Genomic DNA, 15,876 nt, shown 5'->3' with positions numbered 1-15,876 from the left:
TGTGTGTGTGTGTGTGTGTGTGTGTGTGTGTGTGTGTGTGTGTGTGTGTGTGCGTGCGTGTGTGTGTGTATGCGCTTGTGTGTGCATGCGCATTCCTCCATGTGTGGTTGCAAACATTTTCAGAATTGTTAGGGCACGCTGTGTGTGCAGATAGCAGCCAAAGCTTGATAAGCACCCAAAGTGAAGGAGAGCACCGCAGAGCAATTATTCTGAATGACTCAGAGGAGAGACAGAGAGTGGCAGCATGAAGGGAGGTGAAACAGAGGGGGGTAGGATCAATGAAAAAGGGGATGACAAAAGGGAACGGGGTGGGAGGGGAGAGGAATCAAGGTGAAACAGGAGGAAAATGAGCAAAGGAGCAGGAGAAGGAAGACAGAAAATGTAGTGGAAAGCAGAAGAGACAAGTTCAAATGGAATCAGTGGTAGAGGACAAAAAAAAGGTTTGGATGGAGGAGGAGGAGGAGATGGGAATACAACAGATAGAAACCATGTCTGACAAAGAGAAGGGAGATTAGTATGCCTGTCAACTGAAATGATGAACTCCTGCTCTTTCTCCTTCCCCTCCATTTCCTAGATCTCCTTGTGTCTACATCTCACCTTGTCTCCCCTTCTTAGTCTTTTCCTCCTTCAGCCTCCATCTGTTCTCTCCTGCTAATGTCTTCAGTCTCGTTTCCCGGGCCCCTCTCTGCCCCTTCTCTGTTCCTCTCTGTCACTCCCGCTGATAGGAAGGTGAAGCAGACTGTGAAGAAGGCAGCCGCTGCGCTCTAAAAAGACCCCAGGATCACAACTTCAGGGAAGCCCCACGCTCTTCTTTTATTTCCCAAATTGAAACTGCCAAGATCAGAAGTGCCGAGACACTGTTTGAGGAACCCCAGAGAACAATGAGAATATTTCATTACAGCCATTATGTTCTGTCAGTATTACTTTCAACAAAGGAGAGCCTGGTGATAGTTTTAACAGGATCCTTCATGTAGTTGTGGTGTGGGATTAAATAATATATTCTGGGATATGCTATTATAAGTCTGATCTACTAACCAAGCCTGTCAAAGAGGCGTTTGGAGTGGAGTATAGAAGACTTTTGGATTAATGGAATAATTTAGTAACCTAGGTTAGTATTAGGCTGAGTGACTGGAGAGACAAATTAAACTGTAGTTATTTTAGAACTTTTTCAAACCTCTAGTTTCTTCTTTCAGCTACACCCTTTAGGGCACAGGTGTCCAACTCCAGGCCTCGAGGGCCGGTGTCCTGCAGGTTTTAGATGTGTCCTTGATCCAACACAGCTGATTCAAATGGCTAAATTACCTCCTCAACATGTCTTAAAGTTCTCCAAAGGCCTGGTAATGAACTAATCATTTGATTCAGGTGTGTTGACCCAAGGTGATATCTAAAACCTGCAGGACACCGGCCTTCGAGGCCTGGAGTTTGACGCCCCTGCTTTAGGGGTCACCCTATGGCATCCCTACCATCCTCTTCTGTCACATCAACCATGAATCTTCTCTGTGGTTCTCATTTCATCCTGCCTGGCAACGCCATATTCAAAATTCTTTGTCCAATATGTCCACTGTCCATCTCTGCTTTGCCTCTGTAACTTTGTCTTCAAACCAATCAACCTGAGCTGTCCCTCATGTACACATTTCTAATCTCATCCATTCTGGTCCCTCCCAAACTTAACATCTTCAACACTGCCATCTTGGCCTCCTGTCTTTTTGTTTTGTTTGTCATCATAGCAGGTCTCACTACCATCTTGTAGACCTTCCCTTTCACTCTTGCTGCTGTCCTTCTTTTATAAATCAACCCTGACACTCGTCCGCGAAATGCTTGCGTTATTTCTCATTTTCAGCAAGTGGCAAAGCATCTGGGTCCGAAAAGTTCAGTTGTATAGAAGTCTGTTTGAAAAATGACTGTTCAGTTGCTTTGTTCTTAACGACCTCAGTAAACATTTTGCTATAGTTTGTAGTCTCAAGAGCTAGTGTCAAGTAAATGCATGGGTTCTTATAAAGTGCTTTTCTACTCTACCTGAGCACTCAAACTTCCCTCACTCGTCCTTTCATGCAAGCACTTTTTTCTATGCTTTTTCCAGGTAAGAACTTTCTATCTAGCATTCATGGTCCAACGGATGCATTGGAGAAAGACAGAGTTAGTATCTGGTCCAAGGATATTTGGCATGCAGACTGGAGCAGCTCGAGATGAACCACCAACTTTCAAATTAGCAGATGACCTGGCCTACCTCCCGAGCTACTGCCAAGTCTCACTGAATCCATTGTGATTGTGACTGTGAGCATGTAGTGTCCTCATTTTCTCAGATCCTAGACTTAGAATCAGTGGATAATCATCTTTTATATACAGTCTGTACAGGGTGTGATCAAGGAGCTGGTTGTTGAAGCTGTGTTTTTGCTTTGTTTTCTTTTTGAGGAAGTCACACGATATTCTCCAGGTTGTACCCGCCTTTCGCCCAGTGACAGCAGGGCGACAGCAACTCTGTCGCACTGAAATCGATAAGCAGAAGAAAAGCTGCTAGATGGATGGAACACACAAAATAGAGCACATACCTTAGTCTCAGGATTACTAAACTGAAGGAGTAACCTGTCTCTTTTCTGTGCCCACAGATGCCAGAGCTGCTTTGTCCTCATCTCCTGTTTTACCAGCTTGTTCCCTGCATCATGCTCATTCCTGTGTATGCAGGCACAATTTCTCTGTCTCAGCTTTCATTCTGGTTTTTACTTAATTCGCTCTCAGCGTATTTGGCAGACTTGTCTCACTGAGTGTATTTGGTTCACTTTCGTTCTAATTCTCTGTCCTTCTCTGTTTCTTAAACTCATTTCCCCTCCACATGTTGTTTCCCCCCCTCCCCCCTTTATGTCTCTTTCAGTGTCCCTGGCTCTCTACCTAATCTAAGTGTTTTTTTGGTTTTTTTTGCCAGAACCTGACAGCAGTCGACCCTGTGAAGCTGATGAACCCAAAAAGAAATACACACAGTCAGACAACACATTACAAAACAGCATGAAATGTACTTCTCTTACACTCCCATGTAGTACATTTGCAGATTTTCTGAAGAAAAACACCTTGCTTGCTTACTTTCCATTTCTCACTCCTCTCCTGTGTATTCCATGTTTGATAAAAAGGAAATGACTTTACAATGCCGCTTTTATCTTTCGCGCTAGCTCCAGCTCATTTACGTAATTGCACATTTCTGTACTAAACGTGACATTGCCATTAGCATCTGATTTGCTAAAATTGCCTTTACCCAAAATATGTTTTTAAATTTGGAGTAAACAGGATTTAAGATCTTAAAAACCTTTTTCTACATTTTGAACTGCATAATTGATCATTTTGATACATCAAAGTGTGAAAAACGCCATAACAGAAATGAGTCGAGTATGTGTGTTTTTTCCTAATCTTGTGTGCTTTGATATCAGTACACAGGGTGTGACGATAAGACCCAATGTAAACTGCTTTTGTTAATAATGAAGAGACACACAAGAACAAAGGAAACAGGCAGACGAGATGTTGATGCAATTCTGTGAATTTTGTAATAGTGAAAAAATATTACTCACAAATAAAACAGAACCCCTTGCAAAAACCAAATAAATAAATTAAATCCTAAAACTTTAAAATGTGGAAAAAAGAACAGAATGCGGTGAATCCAACAAAAACATATTTTACTGACAATAGAAACCAGAAAAATGACTGTTCTACCACAAAGTCATACTGATAGATGCAGTATGTGGTTTAGCTTCCCTGAAGAAGATGCCATTTGGATGGGAGCATGTGCTGATCTGAAACCTGTATATACCTTTCATTCTGGGGTCTTTCCAGATGTGCAAACTGGTAATTCTGTAAGCCCCGATGCACGCCCGTACAATCAGAAATGCAAGTTTCTCAATTTAGGAGCTGATAACAAGCTGGGTTGCTTCTCTGTTCTCTGGACAAATTTGAATTTAATTTGTCAGACCACAGAGCAGTTTACCATCTCAGTGCATTTTGAATTAGCTTTAGCCTAATTGTAACACATCCAGATCATGTTCTTCTAACCTGATTTTGGGGATGGTACAGGGAACTGTGTACACAGACAGTGATTTTTTTGTTCTTCTTTTTTTTTGCGAGTGGTGTGGGGGTTCCTGAGCCAGTGCAGTTTTCATTTAAAAGACAGAATTGTGTCTGTTTTTAACACAGTGCAACCCAAGAGCACGAAGATCACGGGGACCCAATATTGATTTTCAGACTTGTCCTTTGCCCACAGAGATTTCTCCAAGGTTTTCATGATATTAGGCGCTGTAGATGATGACAAATTCAAAGTTGTCACAATGTTACGTCGAAGAACAGTCAAAGATTTTCCACAATTTATCCAAGTTCTTTGCAGACAGGTCTCCGAGATTCTCTTATACCCAATGTTGTCACTGACCTGTTAGTAATTGTTAATGTCAGTGTCAGTTTTATTTCTATAACACATTTAAAAGCAATAGGATTGACCAAAGAAGATAAAACCATACGTCAATGAAATAAATGCAATAAAATGTGACATGCTAGAAAATACACCACAACATGAAAAAATATATAATTAACATTAACAGTTGCAAAAATGATCTTCCAGGTGTTTCATTTTAGTACCACTGTCATTCCCAGGATATCAAATCACAGATGGGTGAGCATAACCTTTTTGACATGCGGGATGATTTTTCCAAAGGGGGCATATATTAAGCACAGGGCCTGTTTGGTGCTTATTCGTTGGACCTGCTTGGTAAGAAAAGCCTCAGCTCACCTGCAGTCGTTGTTTACCTCCACATGGGTTCGAGCCCAGTGCACCTTCACGATGGCTGCACTTCTAATAAGTTTTCATCAGAAGTCTAAATCCGTAAAATCCGACATGGTGTCAGACACTAATACCGCCGTATCTCTCTCCTAGTTTCTTATAATTCTCGAAGTTTATGTTTTGCCTTCCAGTTTAGTGATTGTCCACACTTACACATGGCTCATAAACAGCACATGTTGTTGAATTTAAGCACATTCAGCATGGTTTTTGAATAATCTGACCATAGTGCGGAGACTACGAGCATCCCTTTATCCATTCTTTTTTATTCATAGCTCATTTTTATTCATAACGCAGACTTAAAGATCACTGCAGTGCTCTTTTCCATTTCAAAGGGGTCCGTCGCCAGTGAACAGAACCGTGTTGTAGGGCGATGTCATGATTTAAACACACCTTAAAACTTGAAAAAGTGCTTTTCATTCATATTTTATTAGTTTCTATGTGCATGGAGATGGATCAGTGTAACTTAATGAAACATCGGGATGGAGTTGGTGAGAATGAATATGTAATAACTCTGTCAAACTTACGGGCACAAAGAACCTTTGATCACTTTGTCAAGTCTCAGAGAAGTGAGGAGAAAAAAAGGTGTGAAGTGAAGGGGCTCTCGTGCTCCGTCTGACATATGGATTGAATAAAATGTGGTATGAATTTTTATTTATTCAGCCCAACCTCAACACTGTGTTTCAGGGGAGTACGATGACTCATGTTTATGTACTGTGGGCTAACTCTTGTGAATAAAGCAGTGTAAATGGTCAGTGCTGTGGTGGCTGGTCTTTTTACTAATGGATAAACCCACCCGTCTGCATCTCCAGCTTCCCAAAAAAGGGAAGTTTCACTGCTCCCTTACTTCCCCAGGCGTCGCCACTGCAAACGTATCTGACTTTATTCAGAGATTTTACTTTGCATACTCTTCCTGACATGCAAACCTCAGATTTATTGGGCTTAAGACCACACAGGCACAATGTGGCAGCAACATTTTAAACAAGATTACTCATAGTAAGAAACAGTTCTGAGCAGATACAAAGGTCAGAGACTGGGCTGCATATCAAAGATGCTTCTAGGAAGTGAAGCTAATGCAAAAATAAAGCAGCGGGGGAAAAAGTCTGAGTTACTGACCGGCTTGCTTAGTTGATCTCAGGCCACTAAGATGACATTGCTGATGGGTTTATGGCCTCAGCTGTTAGTTTCAGGTCTTTAGTAAAAAATATTTTCATATTGTGAATATTGACAGTAAAACAGTCAGACCCAGCCTAAACTCATGACATCTGCTTTCAGAATAAGGCTTCGGGCAACAGGAAAATGCCCATCTTAAACATTAAGATGTTGATTCGTTAGGTTAGTTGACACAAAAGATGAGCTGGTTAAAGCTTCGGGGTGGACCTAACACAAAAACAACAAACAAAAGGAGCCTATCTCAAGGATTTACCAAACTTACCTAACCAAAAGAATCTAACAGCAACCTGCCTCCCTAAATAAGAAAAACAGGAGAAAATTATAATCAAACAAAAAGGCAGTCCACCCCTACATACTCCTGTGTAAGGCGAACAGCATTGGGCCTGTTGCAAAAGGTCTGTTGGTTGGGATGACCTGAGGATGAATGACTGGCTGTCCATGGCGGTGTCATCATAAACGTCGTCTCCAGCTGGTTAGCCAATCCATATGATCCATCCTCTGGATCCACCAATCACAGAGAGACACCTGCAGACTACTGCCTGCATATCAGACAACATTCCGACAGCAGTCGTAACAATATTTTTTCCATATGTAGAAAGGTTGTATTTGCCAGAACTATATCTCTGCCCATCACTCTTATTCTTGAAAATTGCTTCTTCTCATTTCCTGAGATAATATCGCTCCAAAACTGTGTAAAAAGTCGAGTGCTCTTTCTCCCAGGCATCTCCATACCTCCAGCTTAACTTTAACTGCATAACAAGTAGATGTGTCTGCAATCTGTCTCTCTTTGACACCAGGCGGAGTGGGAGCAACAAAGCAATGATTTGGTATTTTATTATTAAGTGACCTTCTGTTCGCCTGCTGGTCTATAATGTTATCTGCAGTTTGGTGCTAAAACATTTTTCAGAACAGCTTTTTCCCCAAAGTGCACCAATGAGACTGATGAGCGAGCTGAAAAGTAGGAAAACAAAAATGAGCACTTAAATGCGGTCAGATCTTCTGTAGAGATGAACAGAGCAGCAGTTATGAATCCCCTTTCATATAAACCGATATTTGAGCCACTGTGGCTTTAACATACTCACTGTAGCTGCTTTAATGAAATTTTGATAAGTAGCTCCCAAACATGCAGGTAGTTTTTCTTGTTTTCTTTGCTTGTGATACATAATGTAAGCTGTTATGTAGTATTTAAAAACCAGGGTATGGAAAAGCAAAACTGGGATAACACTAAAATCGTGCATTATTTATGCAATTTTTCACATTTTAAAAAACAAAGTTTACAACAATTGAAGATTTACTTTTTGATCAGATCTTGTTTTATATTTTGCCTTTCACAGACTCTTGTTTTCTTGTCCTCATCCAAAGAGCTCCAGTGTTACCCGTGTCCTTTAGAGGAACCCTTCCCCTACTGCAGTGCCATTATGACAAAGCTACAGCAGCTTCTGTGCTGCTGCACGGCCGTTTGAAACAACTAAAAGCACACAGAGACACACAGACACAGTCTTTCTCTGAATGCAGGCTGTCGAGAAAGATTACTCGTAAGGAAACTAGGCCAGTTGCTTCCGGTCAAGGATTGCGTCTGGCAGTCTGACCCCGAAAGAGGTTTCGTTCTGCAGAGTCTTGAACAGTTTCCCTCAAATCCACGGTACTCCTCTATTCACGGCCCACTCAGGCTGCCGGTGGATTAGTGACTGCTGCTTTCTTGCGTGAACTTGACAGAAAGAGATAGAAGAAGCCAAGAGAGAAGAAGATGGATCTAAAGTAACCGAGGAGACATGGTAGAGGGAAGCAAGAGGCTAGGTGTTTCATTCAGTGTCGAACCAGGTTACTGTCTAATCCACTCAGCACGGAGATAACGTAGCAAACAAACACTTTCAAATCAAGGGAGCATAAGATGAAATGAAACGGCATATTCCCGCAAATTGCTTTCTCATTTGACCTCGATGTTGGATTAGACACAGACGTACGTGTAATCAGATTTTTTTTCTTTTTTTAATCTGATCCACTGTGTGGCAGAATATCAGATGCATTTAGTCGCTGTCTCATGAACTGCACTCTTGAGAGAAATAAATGTACAGAAATCTGGTTTAATTTCCCTGCCGCAGGTTTTATAGGGTATACAATTCTAGAGAGTCCCTCAAGTCAGACCCAAATGTAAACAAAAACATATACATTCCTGTTTGTGTGGTTTTTTTTAATACCGGTGTATTCTCTCTCTTTCTTTGTTTGATGTAATCCTGTGATGAGTCATGGAGTGTAGGTAAGCTGCATTAGCATTTCTCCTCTGAGGTCTCTGACCACATTTCTAAAAACAAACAGTAAAAGGTTGCAAACGTCTTTAAGTGACTTATTAGATAACAAGCCATTAGAGCTCTTTCCTCTGAGGATCTTTTTTTTCATAAATTGCCCCAAAACAAGCAGAATTCAGTCAAACAAACTGAGCCAAAAACCATTTTGGAAATAAAACAAACTCTAAAAAGCTCTCAAAGGAAGGAAACATGAATACTGATGCAGAAAATTAGCATTCAGATTCAGTTTCTGCAGTACTGTAAATGTAATATTGTGGATTTTCGATTATTTTAATGTCAAGCTCAAGCTGTCAACGAATGAAAACTCTGATAAATGTCCTGGCTGTGCCCAGTTCTTGGAAGAGATTTTTACTGTGGATTCTGAGTGTGATCTTAGTTGCCTTGCAAAGATTTGAGATTAATGGCCTAACTACCAGAGGCTCCCCAACAATTCTTTATGATAGATTTGCCCTTTAAAGGTCAGTTTAAATGTCCAGATCAGATAATCTAAATGCTTGCATTCTCTACTTTCAAAGTTTTTGTAAGTAATAAATCACATTATTTTCAGCTGTTCTTTCCTGGAGTTGCTTAAATGAGCGTAAACTGCTACTAATAATGATTATAATAATAATAATAAACCAAAATGCTCACTCCTCCCAGCCTGATCAGCCTCAGGTGTGTTTGTGAATAAGAACAACATTTTAGCCATCGAGTTATGGATTTTATAGTTTTTTGGTGTTCCACATCACTATTTTCCAACCTTATTTTGTGTCCTGGAGCACAATTTTTCATCCGTCTGCTCTGTAATTCAGGTCTGTGTGCACTGAATCAGTACAATCCACTTTTAAATTTGAAGTTTGGAGAAGTGTGAGCAAAATCATTATGTTGTTCATGCCGGAGACGTCACTTTGACTTCTACAGGTCGCACATTTACCCATGATTTGTATAATTTTCAAACATGTTACTGGTTGAGATTAGGAAACTTGGTTATGTTTATTTTTTTTAAAAACTACAGATTCAGGTTTTAAGTGGGTTAAAATACTACATGTGCGATGTCTGTTAAAGCTTTGGGATTTTTGTTGCTATGGTAATGTCTCCTGGCCAGTGTTGGTCAAGTTACTTGAAAAAAGTAATCAGTAACTAATTACTGATTACTTCCCCAAAAAAGTAATCCCGTTACTTTACTGATTACTTATTTTCAAAAGTAATTAATTACTTAGTTACTTTATGCATCAAGCATAAAGTTGATGCATAAAGTTAAAAGATTAAAACTGATAAAACAAGTTAAAAAAAGAGACTTTTCCATTTGATTACATTTTGTATGATGGATTATGTAGAAAAAGTAGAATTGGGCTGAAAGATCTATCGCTTTATCACCTATTCAGGTTGTAAATCGTGTTTACGTAATTAATTACTTTCGCAACATTCTCTTACTGGAAGAAATTTGTTTAATATTTAAACCTATTTTCTGCACATTCCAGCACATGAAATATATATATATATTTTTTTGTTTACACTCACTCTTTCAAATAGATGCAAGTAAAACACAGCAGAAAATAAATAAAGTCAAAGACTCAGCGGTCCTGTTGCTCTATTTTCACCTGTAAAGCAGGAGTGGGGTAGGCGGAGGTTTACCCTGGTGCAGGTGTGCCGAAGCGGTCAGTGGAAGAATCCGTGAGTTTCTCTGTGAGTTTCCCATTACGTCGTTGCGCACTCGGTGCTTGCTTGGAAGTTTAGGGGTTTTTTTCGCTGTAAAAAGAAGTTTTCTTCCCACGCACGATGGACACTAATGTTTTTGTCACTTTTTATGGAATCAAACTCAAAGTAAGGTCAGTACTTCCACGCTTTAAACACTGCACGTTCATGCTCTCTCCTGCACTCGATATATTATCCACTGTTGATCTGCACACAGCTGTTGTCATGAACTCGCTTACGTCACTGTCATGAGACATTCTCGCAAAAAAAAAAAATCACGGTTTTAGTAATGCAGTAATGCAGCATTCCTACGGGAAAGTAACCGTAATCTAATTACCGTTTTTGCAATAGTAATCCCTTACTTTACTCGTTACTTGAAAAAAGTAATCGGATTACAATAACGCGTAATCCGGACGTAGCGGGCACTGGGGACGACGGTGTCGAGCTGATCCACAGTAGGCGCAGAGACCCTCACGCCAGCGTCTCTCTCTCTCCTCTTTGGAGAGTCTACCCAGCTGCATGGGCTCCTCGCTGGATGTACTGCTTGGGCTAGCAGCGAGGGGGGAGGAGGCTGCGAAGACATGGCCCTCTGAGGCTGGAAGGGTTTGAAGGCCCGAGGGGTGTGGCGAGGCCGCGACATCACTCGTTGGTCGATCTTCAGGGCGAGGTCCACAGCCTCATCCAGAGTTTTGGGGGCCTCACGGCCAGTCATCTCATCTCAGATGTAATCAGCCAGTCCCTCCAGAAAAATGGAGCGTAGAGAAGCATCTCCCCACTTTAGCTTAGCGGCCAGGGTACGGAATTGGGAGGCAAAGTGACAGACGGGTCGACTGCCCTGGCGTAAATGAAGCAGCTGTGACTCCACTTCCACTTCACTGCTCGGGGGAACAAATGTCTTTTTTAATTCCTCCACAAACAGGGCATAGTCATTGCAAGCTGCCGATTTATTGTTGTAGAGAGCCGCGGCCCATTCCTGAGCCTGGCCAACAAGAGAGAGGTTAACATTGCAACTTTTGCACGGGCGGTGGCGTATTTAGTGGCTGACATTCAAACAGCATGTCTAAAGTGGCGAGCAAACCATCAGGCCGGCCATCAACTCCGTTCCACTTATCTGGTAGTCCGATCCGTGGCTCCGCGCTCACCGGCGCTGGCTGACGTTGCAGCGAGGTGACGGAAGTGGAAAGTTGGAGGATAGTTTCGGCGAGAGACTTCATTTTTGTGCTCATCCGATCTACCACACCGCGAAGATATAGTACTTCGGCTTTCAGCCGTTCGAATTCCGCTGGGTCTATATGGGGCTCAGACATCCTGTCACGATCGGGCGAATTACACACAGTAATTCGGCGTGCCCGTGTGGCGTGCTGGCTACACCCAAACGCGGCGAAGGCTAGCGATGGGTTGGAACAGATCAGTGCACGAAGCCTGGCTTCAGAACTGGCGTTACAGACGAAGAGCGAGCGGAGCCGTGATGAGAAAAAGAATCGAGAGGAAAAACACTCACAGTTGCTGAATCAGGCGGAGACTGACGTCGGCAAGGTTTCGGAGCTCCTGACATGAAGAGAACGATGTCTGAGCGGCGAACAGGTGGGTGGCGTCTCTCTTTTAAACCCGGCCACGTGATCAGCTGATCACCTGCTGACATAATGTAAGGGTGATGCCACAGGTGCCTTGAATTATCTTGGCAATCACTTACATTTACTTATTTACATATTACTTTTATATTATTACATTTTTTTTATGTTTCTGTAATGTTATATTCATCAGAATACACAAATCACAAAATCATTGATTGAAATTACATTTTTAATGCTAAAATATAATTATTATTGTTATCCATGAATTTTCAAATCTTTACTTGATTACAGAAAAGCAGAATAAAGCGTCAAAGCACGTTATTATAGTTTGACTAAGATGCCAAATTGCAGGTGTTTGCTCGAATTGCTGAACAGAAGACTTTGTTTCAGTGGTTAAGTGTTATGCCTGATTGACTTCTCAAAGAAGTCCAGTTTGCTGGCTCAAGTTTGGGTTTAAAAATGTGAATTCAGGTTATTTGCCTAATATATTGCTAAATAACTTTTAGTTTTAAACGTGTTGTTTCAATAAACTTTGCACTGTATGTGCTTCTGACATGAAATACACATTTCATTGAAATACAATGATTTCAAATTACAGTAAAGCCATTTTGATGGCAGAGTTTTCCTGCCCATTTGCAAATATTCCACCAAAGCAAAGTACCACAAACAAGATTTGCTTTTCCTCGGCATCAGAGCAATCTCAGGATAGTCTTTTGCGCTGTTTGTCTGAATGTTTTGAACTTTATAATAAATCTCACCTTATGAATTATGAACAAAGTTTATTTGTTATGTTTGTAATGGATTTTTGGATGACTTGCTCAATAAGGAAGATTTGTAATCACACATCAGACTACTTCCCAGGTGTTTGGTGGCTACACAATATACACTTTACATCACTTTCCCATCCTGTCAAGCTCATTGCTGACATCACTGGTCTAATCCAATCATCCTTCTGCCTGCCTTCTTCTGGCCAATCAGCTTCCTCTCTGTGTACTTTAAATATCATTGCTGATTTGTCTTTCTCCTTGCCAAGTCCTTTGTGCAACCTACCTCCTCCCCATCGCCTCCTCACTCATGGTATTCAGCCTCCATTCAAGCCTCCATCTTCATCTCCACCACCAGTGTCTAGAGTCCGGCGGTCCTGCCCTGATCCCCCCCTGCTTGCTTCCATTCTGCTGTGATGAGTCTAACCGCTAAATAGCTTAATTTAATTCTGTATATCAATAAATCATGTTCAAGTCCTTTTAATGATTTGTCTTTATTAAATTATCAGCCATGTTACTTTAAAAAAAATGCAAATGTTCTGTTTAAAAAGCATGCACCTTTATGCTGTTTCACTCTAATTGTTAGCATTAAAAGTTGTGTTGCTACGGCTTTAACTTCACCCTTTCAGGAAGTCCAATGTTCTCTCAGTAAAGTCTGCTTCAAGGTAACTGCTGCTGAATATTTTAAGTCGAAAGCATTAATAGGTTAGAAGGGACAAATCTGAATTAAATTATTACATTGGTCATAGATTAAACCAACTCTGAATGATTCATATAAGGAAACTGGGTGTAATTCATGAAGATTTCCAATAACGGTTGGTTACACCGACAATCTGCGCTCCCTGAATGGAGCTAATTTGTCATTGTGCTCAGATAGAGTAGTGGCTATTGTTAGCACGGCTGGTTTGTTCAGTTCTGTGCACACTGTGTCATGAAAACCCTCAAACTAATATCCAGTGTAACTTTTAATGTCAGAGCCACCTTGCTGGGGATTCACCTTGTGTCTCGAGGACACAGGCTGGCACGTCGGGTGCTGAAATAGACGCCGTAAACACAAAGGCTGAAAATGAATTACTCCCCATTAAGCAACACACACATCCTGGGACGGGCGTTGCTGCTGCTCTTGTTTTTATATGTAGTTTTTCCTCTTCTTTGTGATAACTGCAACAGGGCATTCAAATTTAATGCATACCTATATGTAAAAACAATTACAATATAGTAAGAAAACGGGGTGCATAAAAAATAGCCATAGTAGTAATTTGTTTTTGTAGAGGGCTAGCAAAACAACCGTTTTCGAGGGCATTGCCATATTGGAATCCCGACTTCTCTTTTTTTTGTGACATTATTCCCAGGGCCGTGTTCCGATTTCCGAGGTAAGTCGAACGCAACACATGAAGTAACGAATAACGACCCTATCTAAAACCCAGTAACGATTAACATGTTCCTGAGTTTGGCATAATAACTAGTTACCGTGCTCGTTACCACAATAATAATGTAGTTACTCTAACGCGTTACTTAATAACGTGTTAGTTTCAAGCAGTGCAGGGACTAAGACGGCAATCAACATAAATCTACATTAGAGGTTTCTAAATGGTTCTTCAGAAACCAATGGCGTGAAAAGAAAACCTTCAGGCAGGCAATAGCACATAGTATTGTATGCAGTAGTAAAAATAAATTAACACTTTCATTTCAACTGCATTTGGATTAATAAATAGGCTACAGCGTATGACGTATTCAGATCCATTTTTCATTCCCCATTCTCACAACTTTCATTTGCTATTTCTAAAAATAATGGGAGCAAATATGAACGAATGCTTTCAAAGTAACTTCTTTCTCTGACCAACGTGGCTTCTTTTAATTAAGTTGGGGAAAAACAGGGAGGTGGATATTACGCATTGTAAGAGATATATATTATATATTTTATTATCAGCCACCGACATCTTATTATTGTTTATTTTTAGTGAGTTTACTTACCAGAAATATGAAAAATATTAACAGGAGGAGTTGGTATAACATTTACTTTATGCACTCTATCCTAGTGAAGGTGACCTTGAAGAGCATAACATATTTTATATTTCATGCTGGCTGATTTTTAGTAGATGGACAGACATCAGATAAACAGAATAAATCAAGATGACATAATCGGGTGGAACATAGTAGGAGACCCATTTCCTTGTAGAGTCTGTACATACTTTACATTTTCTATTTAAATGATATCCACACTTAACTCTTGACACTCTTCATAATTGTGGGAGGTGTTGCGTAAGATATTAACCTGAAGCTACCTTTTTTACCTTTTTCCTTTGCTTGTATGAACATCTAAAAACATCTAACGTTGACAGGAAGGTAAAAGAAACTTCAAAAACATTCATATGGTCCAAATGTTAATTAATTTCCCAAAAGTAAAAAGTGAGGCAGCTGAAGACTGCAGGTCACAGCCATCTTTAGCATTACCCAAGCAGTCATGAACGAAAGCTAGCAGTAAGCTAGCATCCCTGTTGACATCTAAAGAAGACATTGCATTTCTAAGCTTTTAGCAGATTAGGTCCGAGATCATATTTGGGTCTCATTTATTCACATAGATTGTTTTAGTTTCAGTTGTCCAGTTTTTGAGGTATTATATAAATGTCTGCATTCTCTTCAATTTAGTGGAACCAGAAAGCGCTTTATCAGCAGTGCACCAAAAATGCAGAAACGGACACCAGGACAACTGATTTTTTTTTTCCCCCTCTGATGTCAGAGTCATTCAGAGAGCACTGCTATGTGCTGAAAAGACAAAGTAGAGGCTTGAACCTGGAAACAATGTTGTTGGAAGGTTAGAACATCAGCACTAGCAGATAGAAAGCTACAGCGCTCTGTAGCATCTCTGCGATCTATTTGCTTTGGTATGTGGTCAAAGCAGCTGCAAAAGCAGCTGCATCTATATGCAAAAAGGAACATCGCAATTTCACTAATTAAACACAACACCCTCAGGAATCATTAAAATGACAAACAATGCAAAGAAATTATATGGTTGACAGAAATGGCACCCGGGCTGCGTTAACGGCACTGACAGAATTGTTTTGGCAGGAAATTAGTGTGCACAACAATACGAGGATGAGGACAGCATTGAATGATACTACTCAGAGGGTGGAATATGTGTGTTACATGTTTTGATGACTTAATAGATATGTGTTACAGGAACCATAAAATGTTAGTCACATGTAACATTTCCTTTTTAGGAACGGAACAAGTTTAAATCCATTGACACACAAATGATGATTTCTCCTGGGGCGTATTCACCGCTCCAGATGCTTCCAGAACAATATTTTTGAGGTTTACCAGATGTGAGCTATAAACTGATGGAATGCCATCGACTGCCAGTTGTCCTTTTATGCCAAAGATCACACTCGTGTCAGCTTGGAATTCCCATAAATCCATTAGGAGTGTGGTTCTTCACCTCACCCCTGACGTCGTTGCCCACCTCTCAATTTTCAAATACACTTAGTCATTGAGGGCTAGCAGGAGGGACTATGCGCTTACCTGCTGCTCCTTGGCAGGTAGCTCCATGCCCTCCTGGGTTTTAATTGCACCTTAGA

This window comes from Pundamilia nyererei, unplaced genomic scaffold (genome assembly GCF_000239375.1).
Source record: "Pundamilia nyererei isolate P.nyererei 1_Seehausen unplaced genomic scaffold, PunNye1.0 scaffold00209, whole genome shotgun sequence".
NCBI classification, from domain to species: domain Eukaryota; kingdom Metazoa; phylum Chordata; class Actinopteri; order Cichliformes; family Cichlidae; genus Pundamilia; species Pundamilia nyererei.
Note: the sequence above shows the minus strand (reverse complement) of the source record.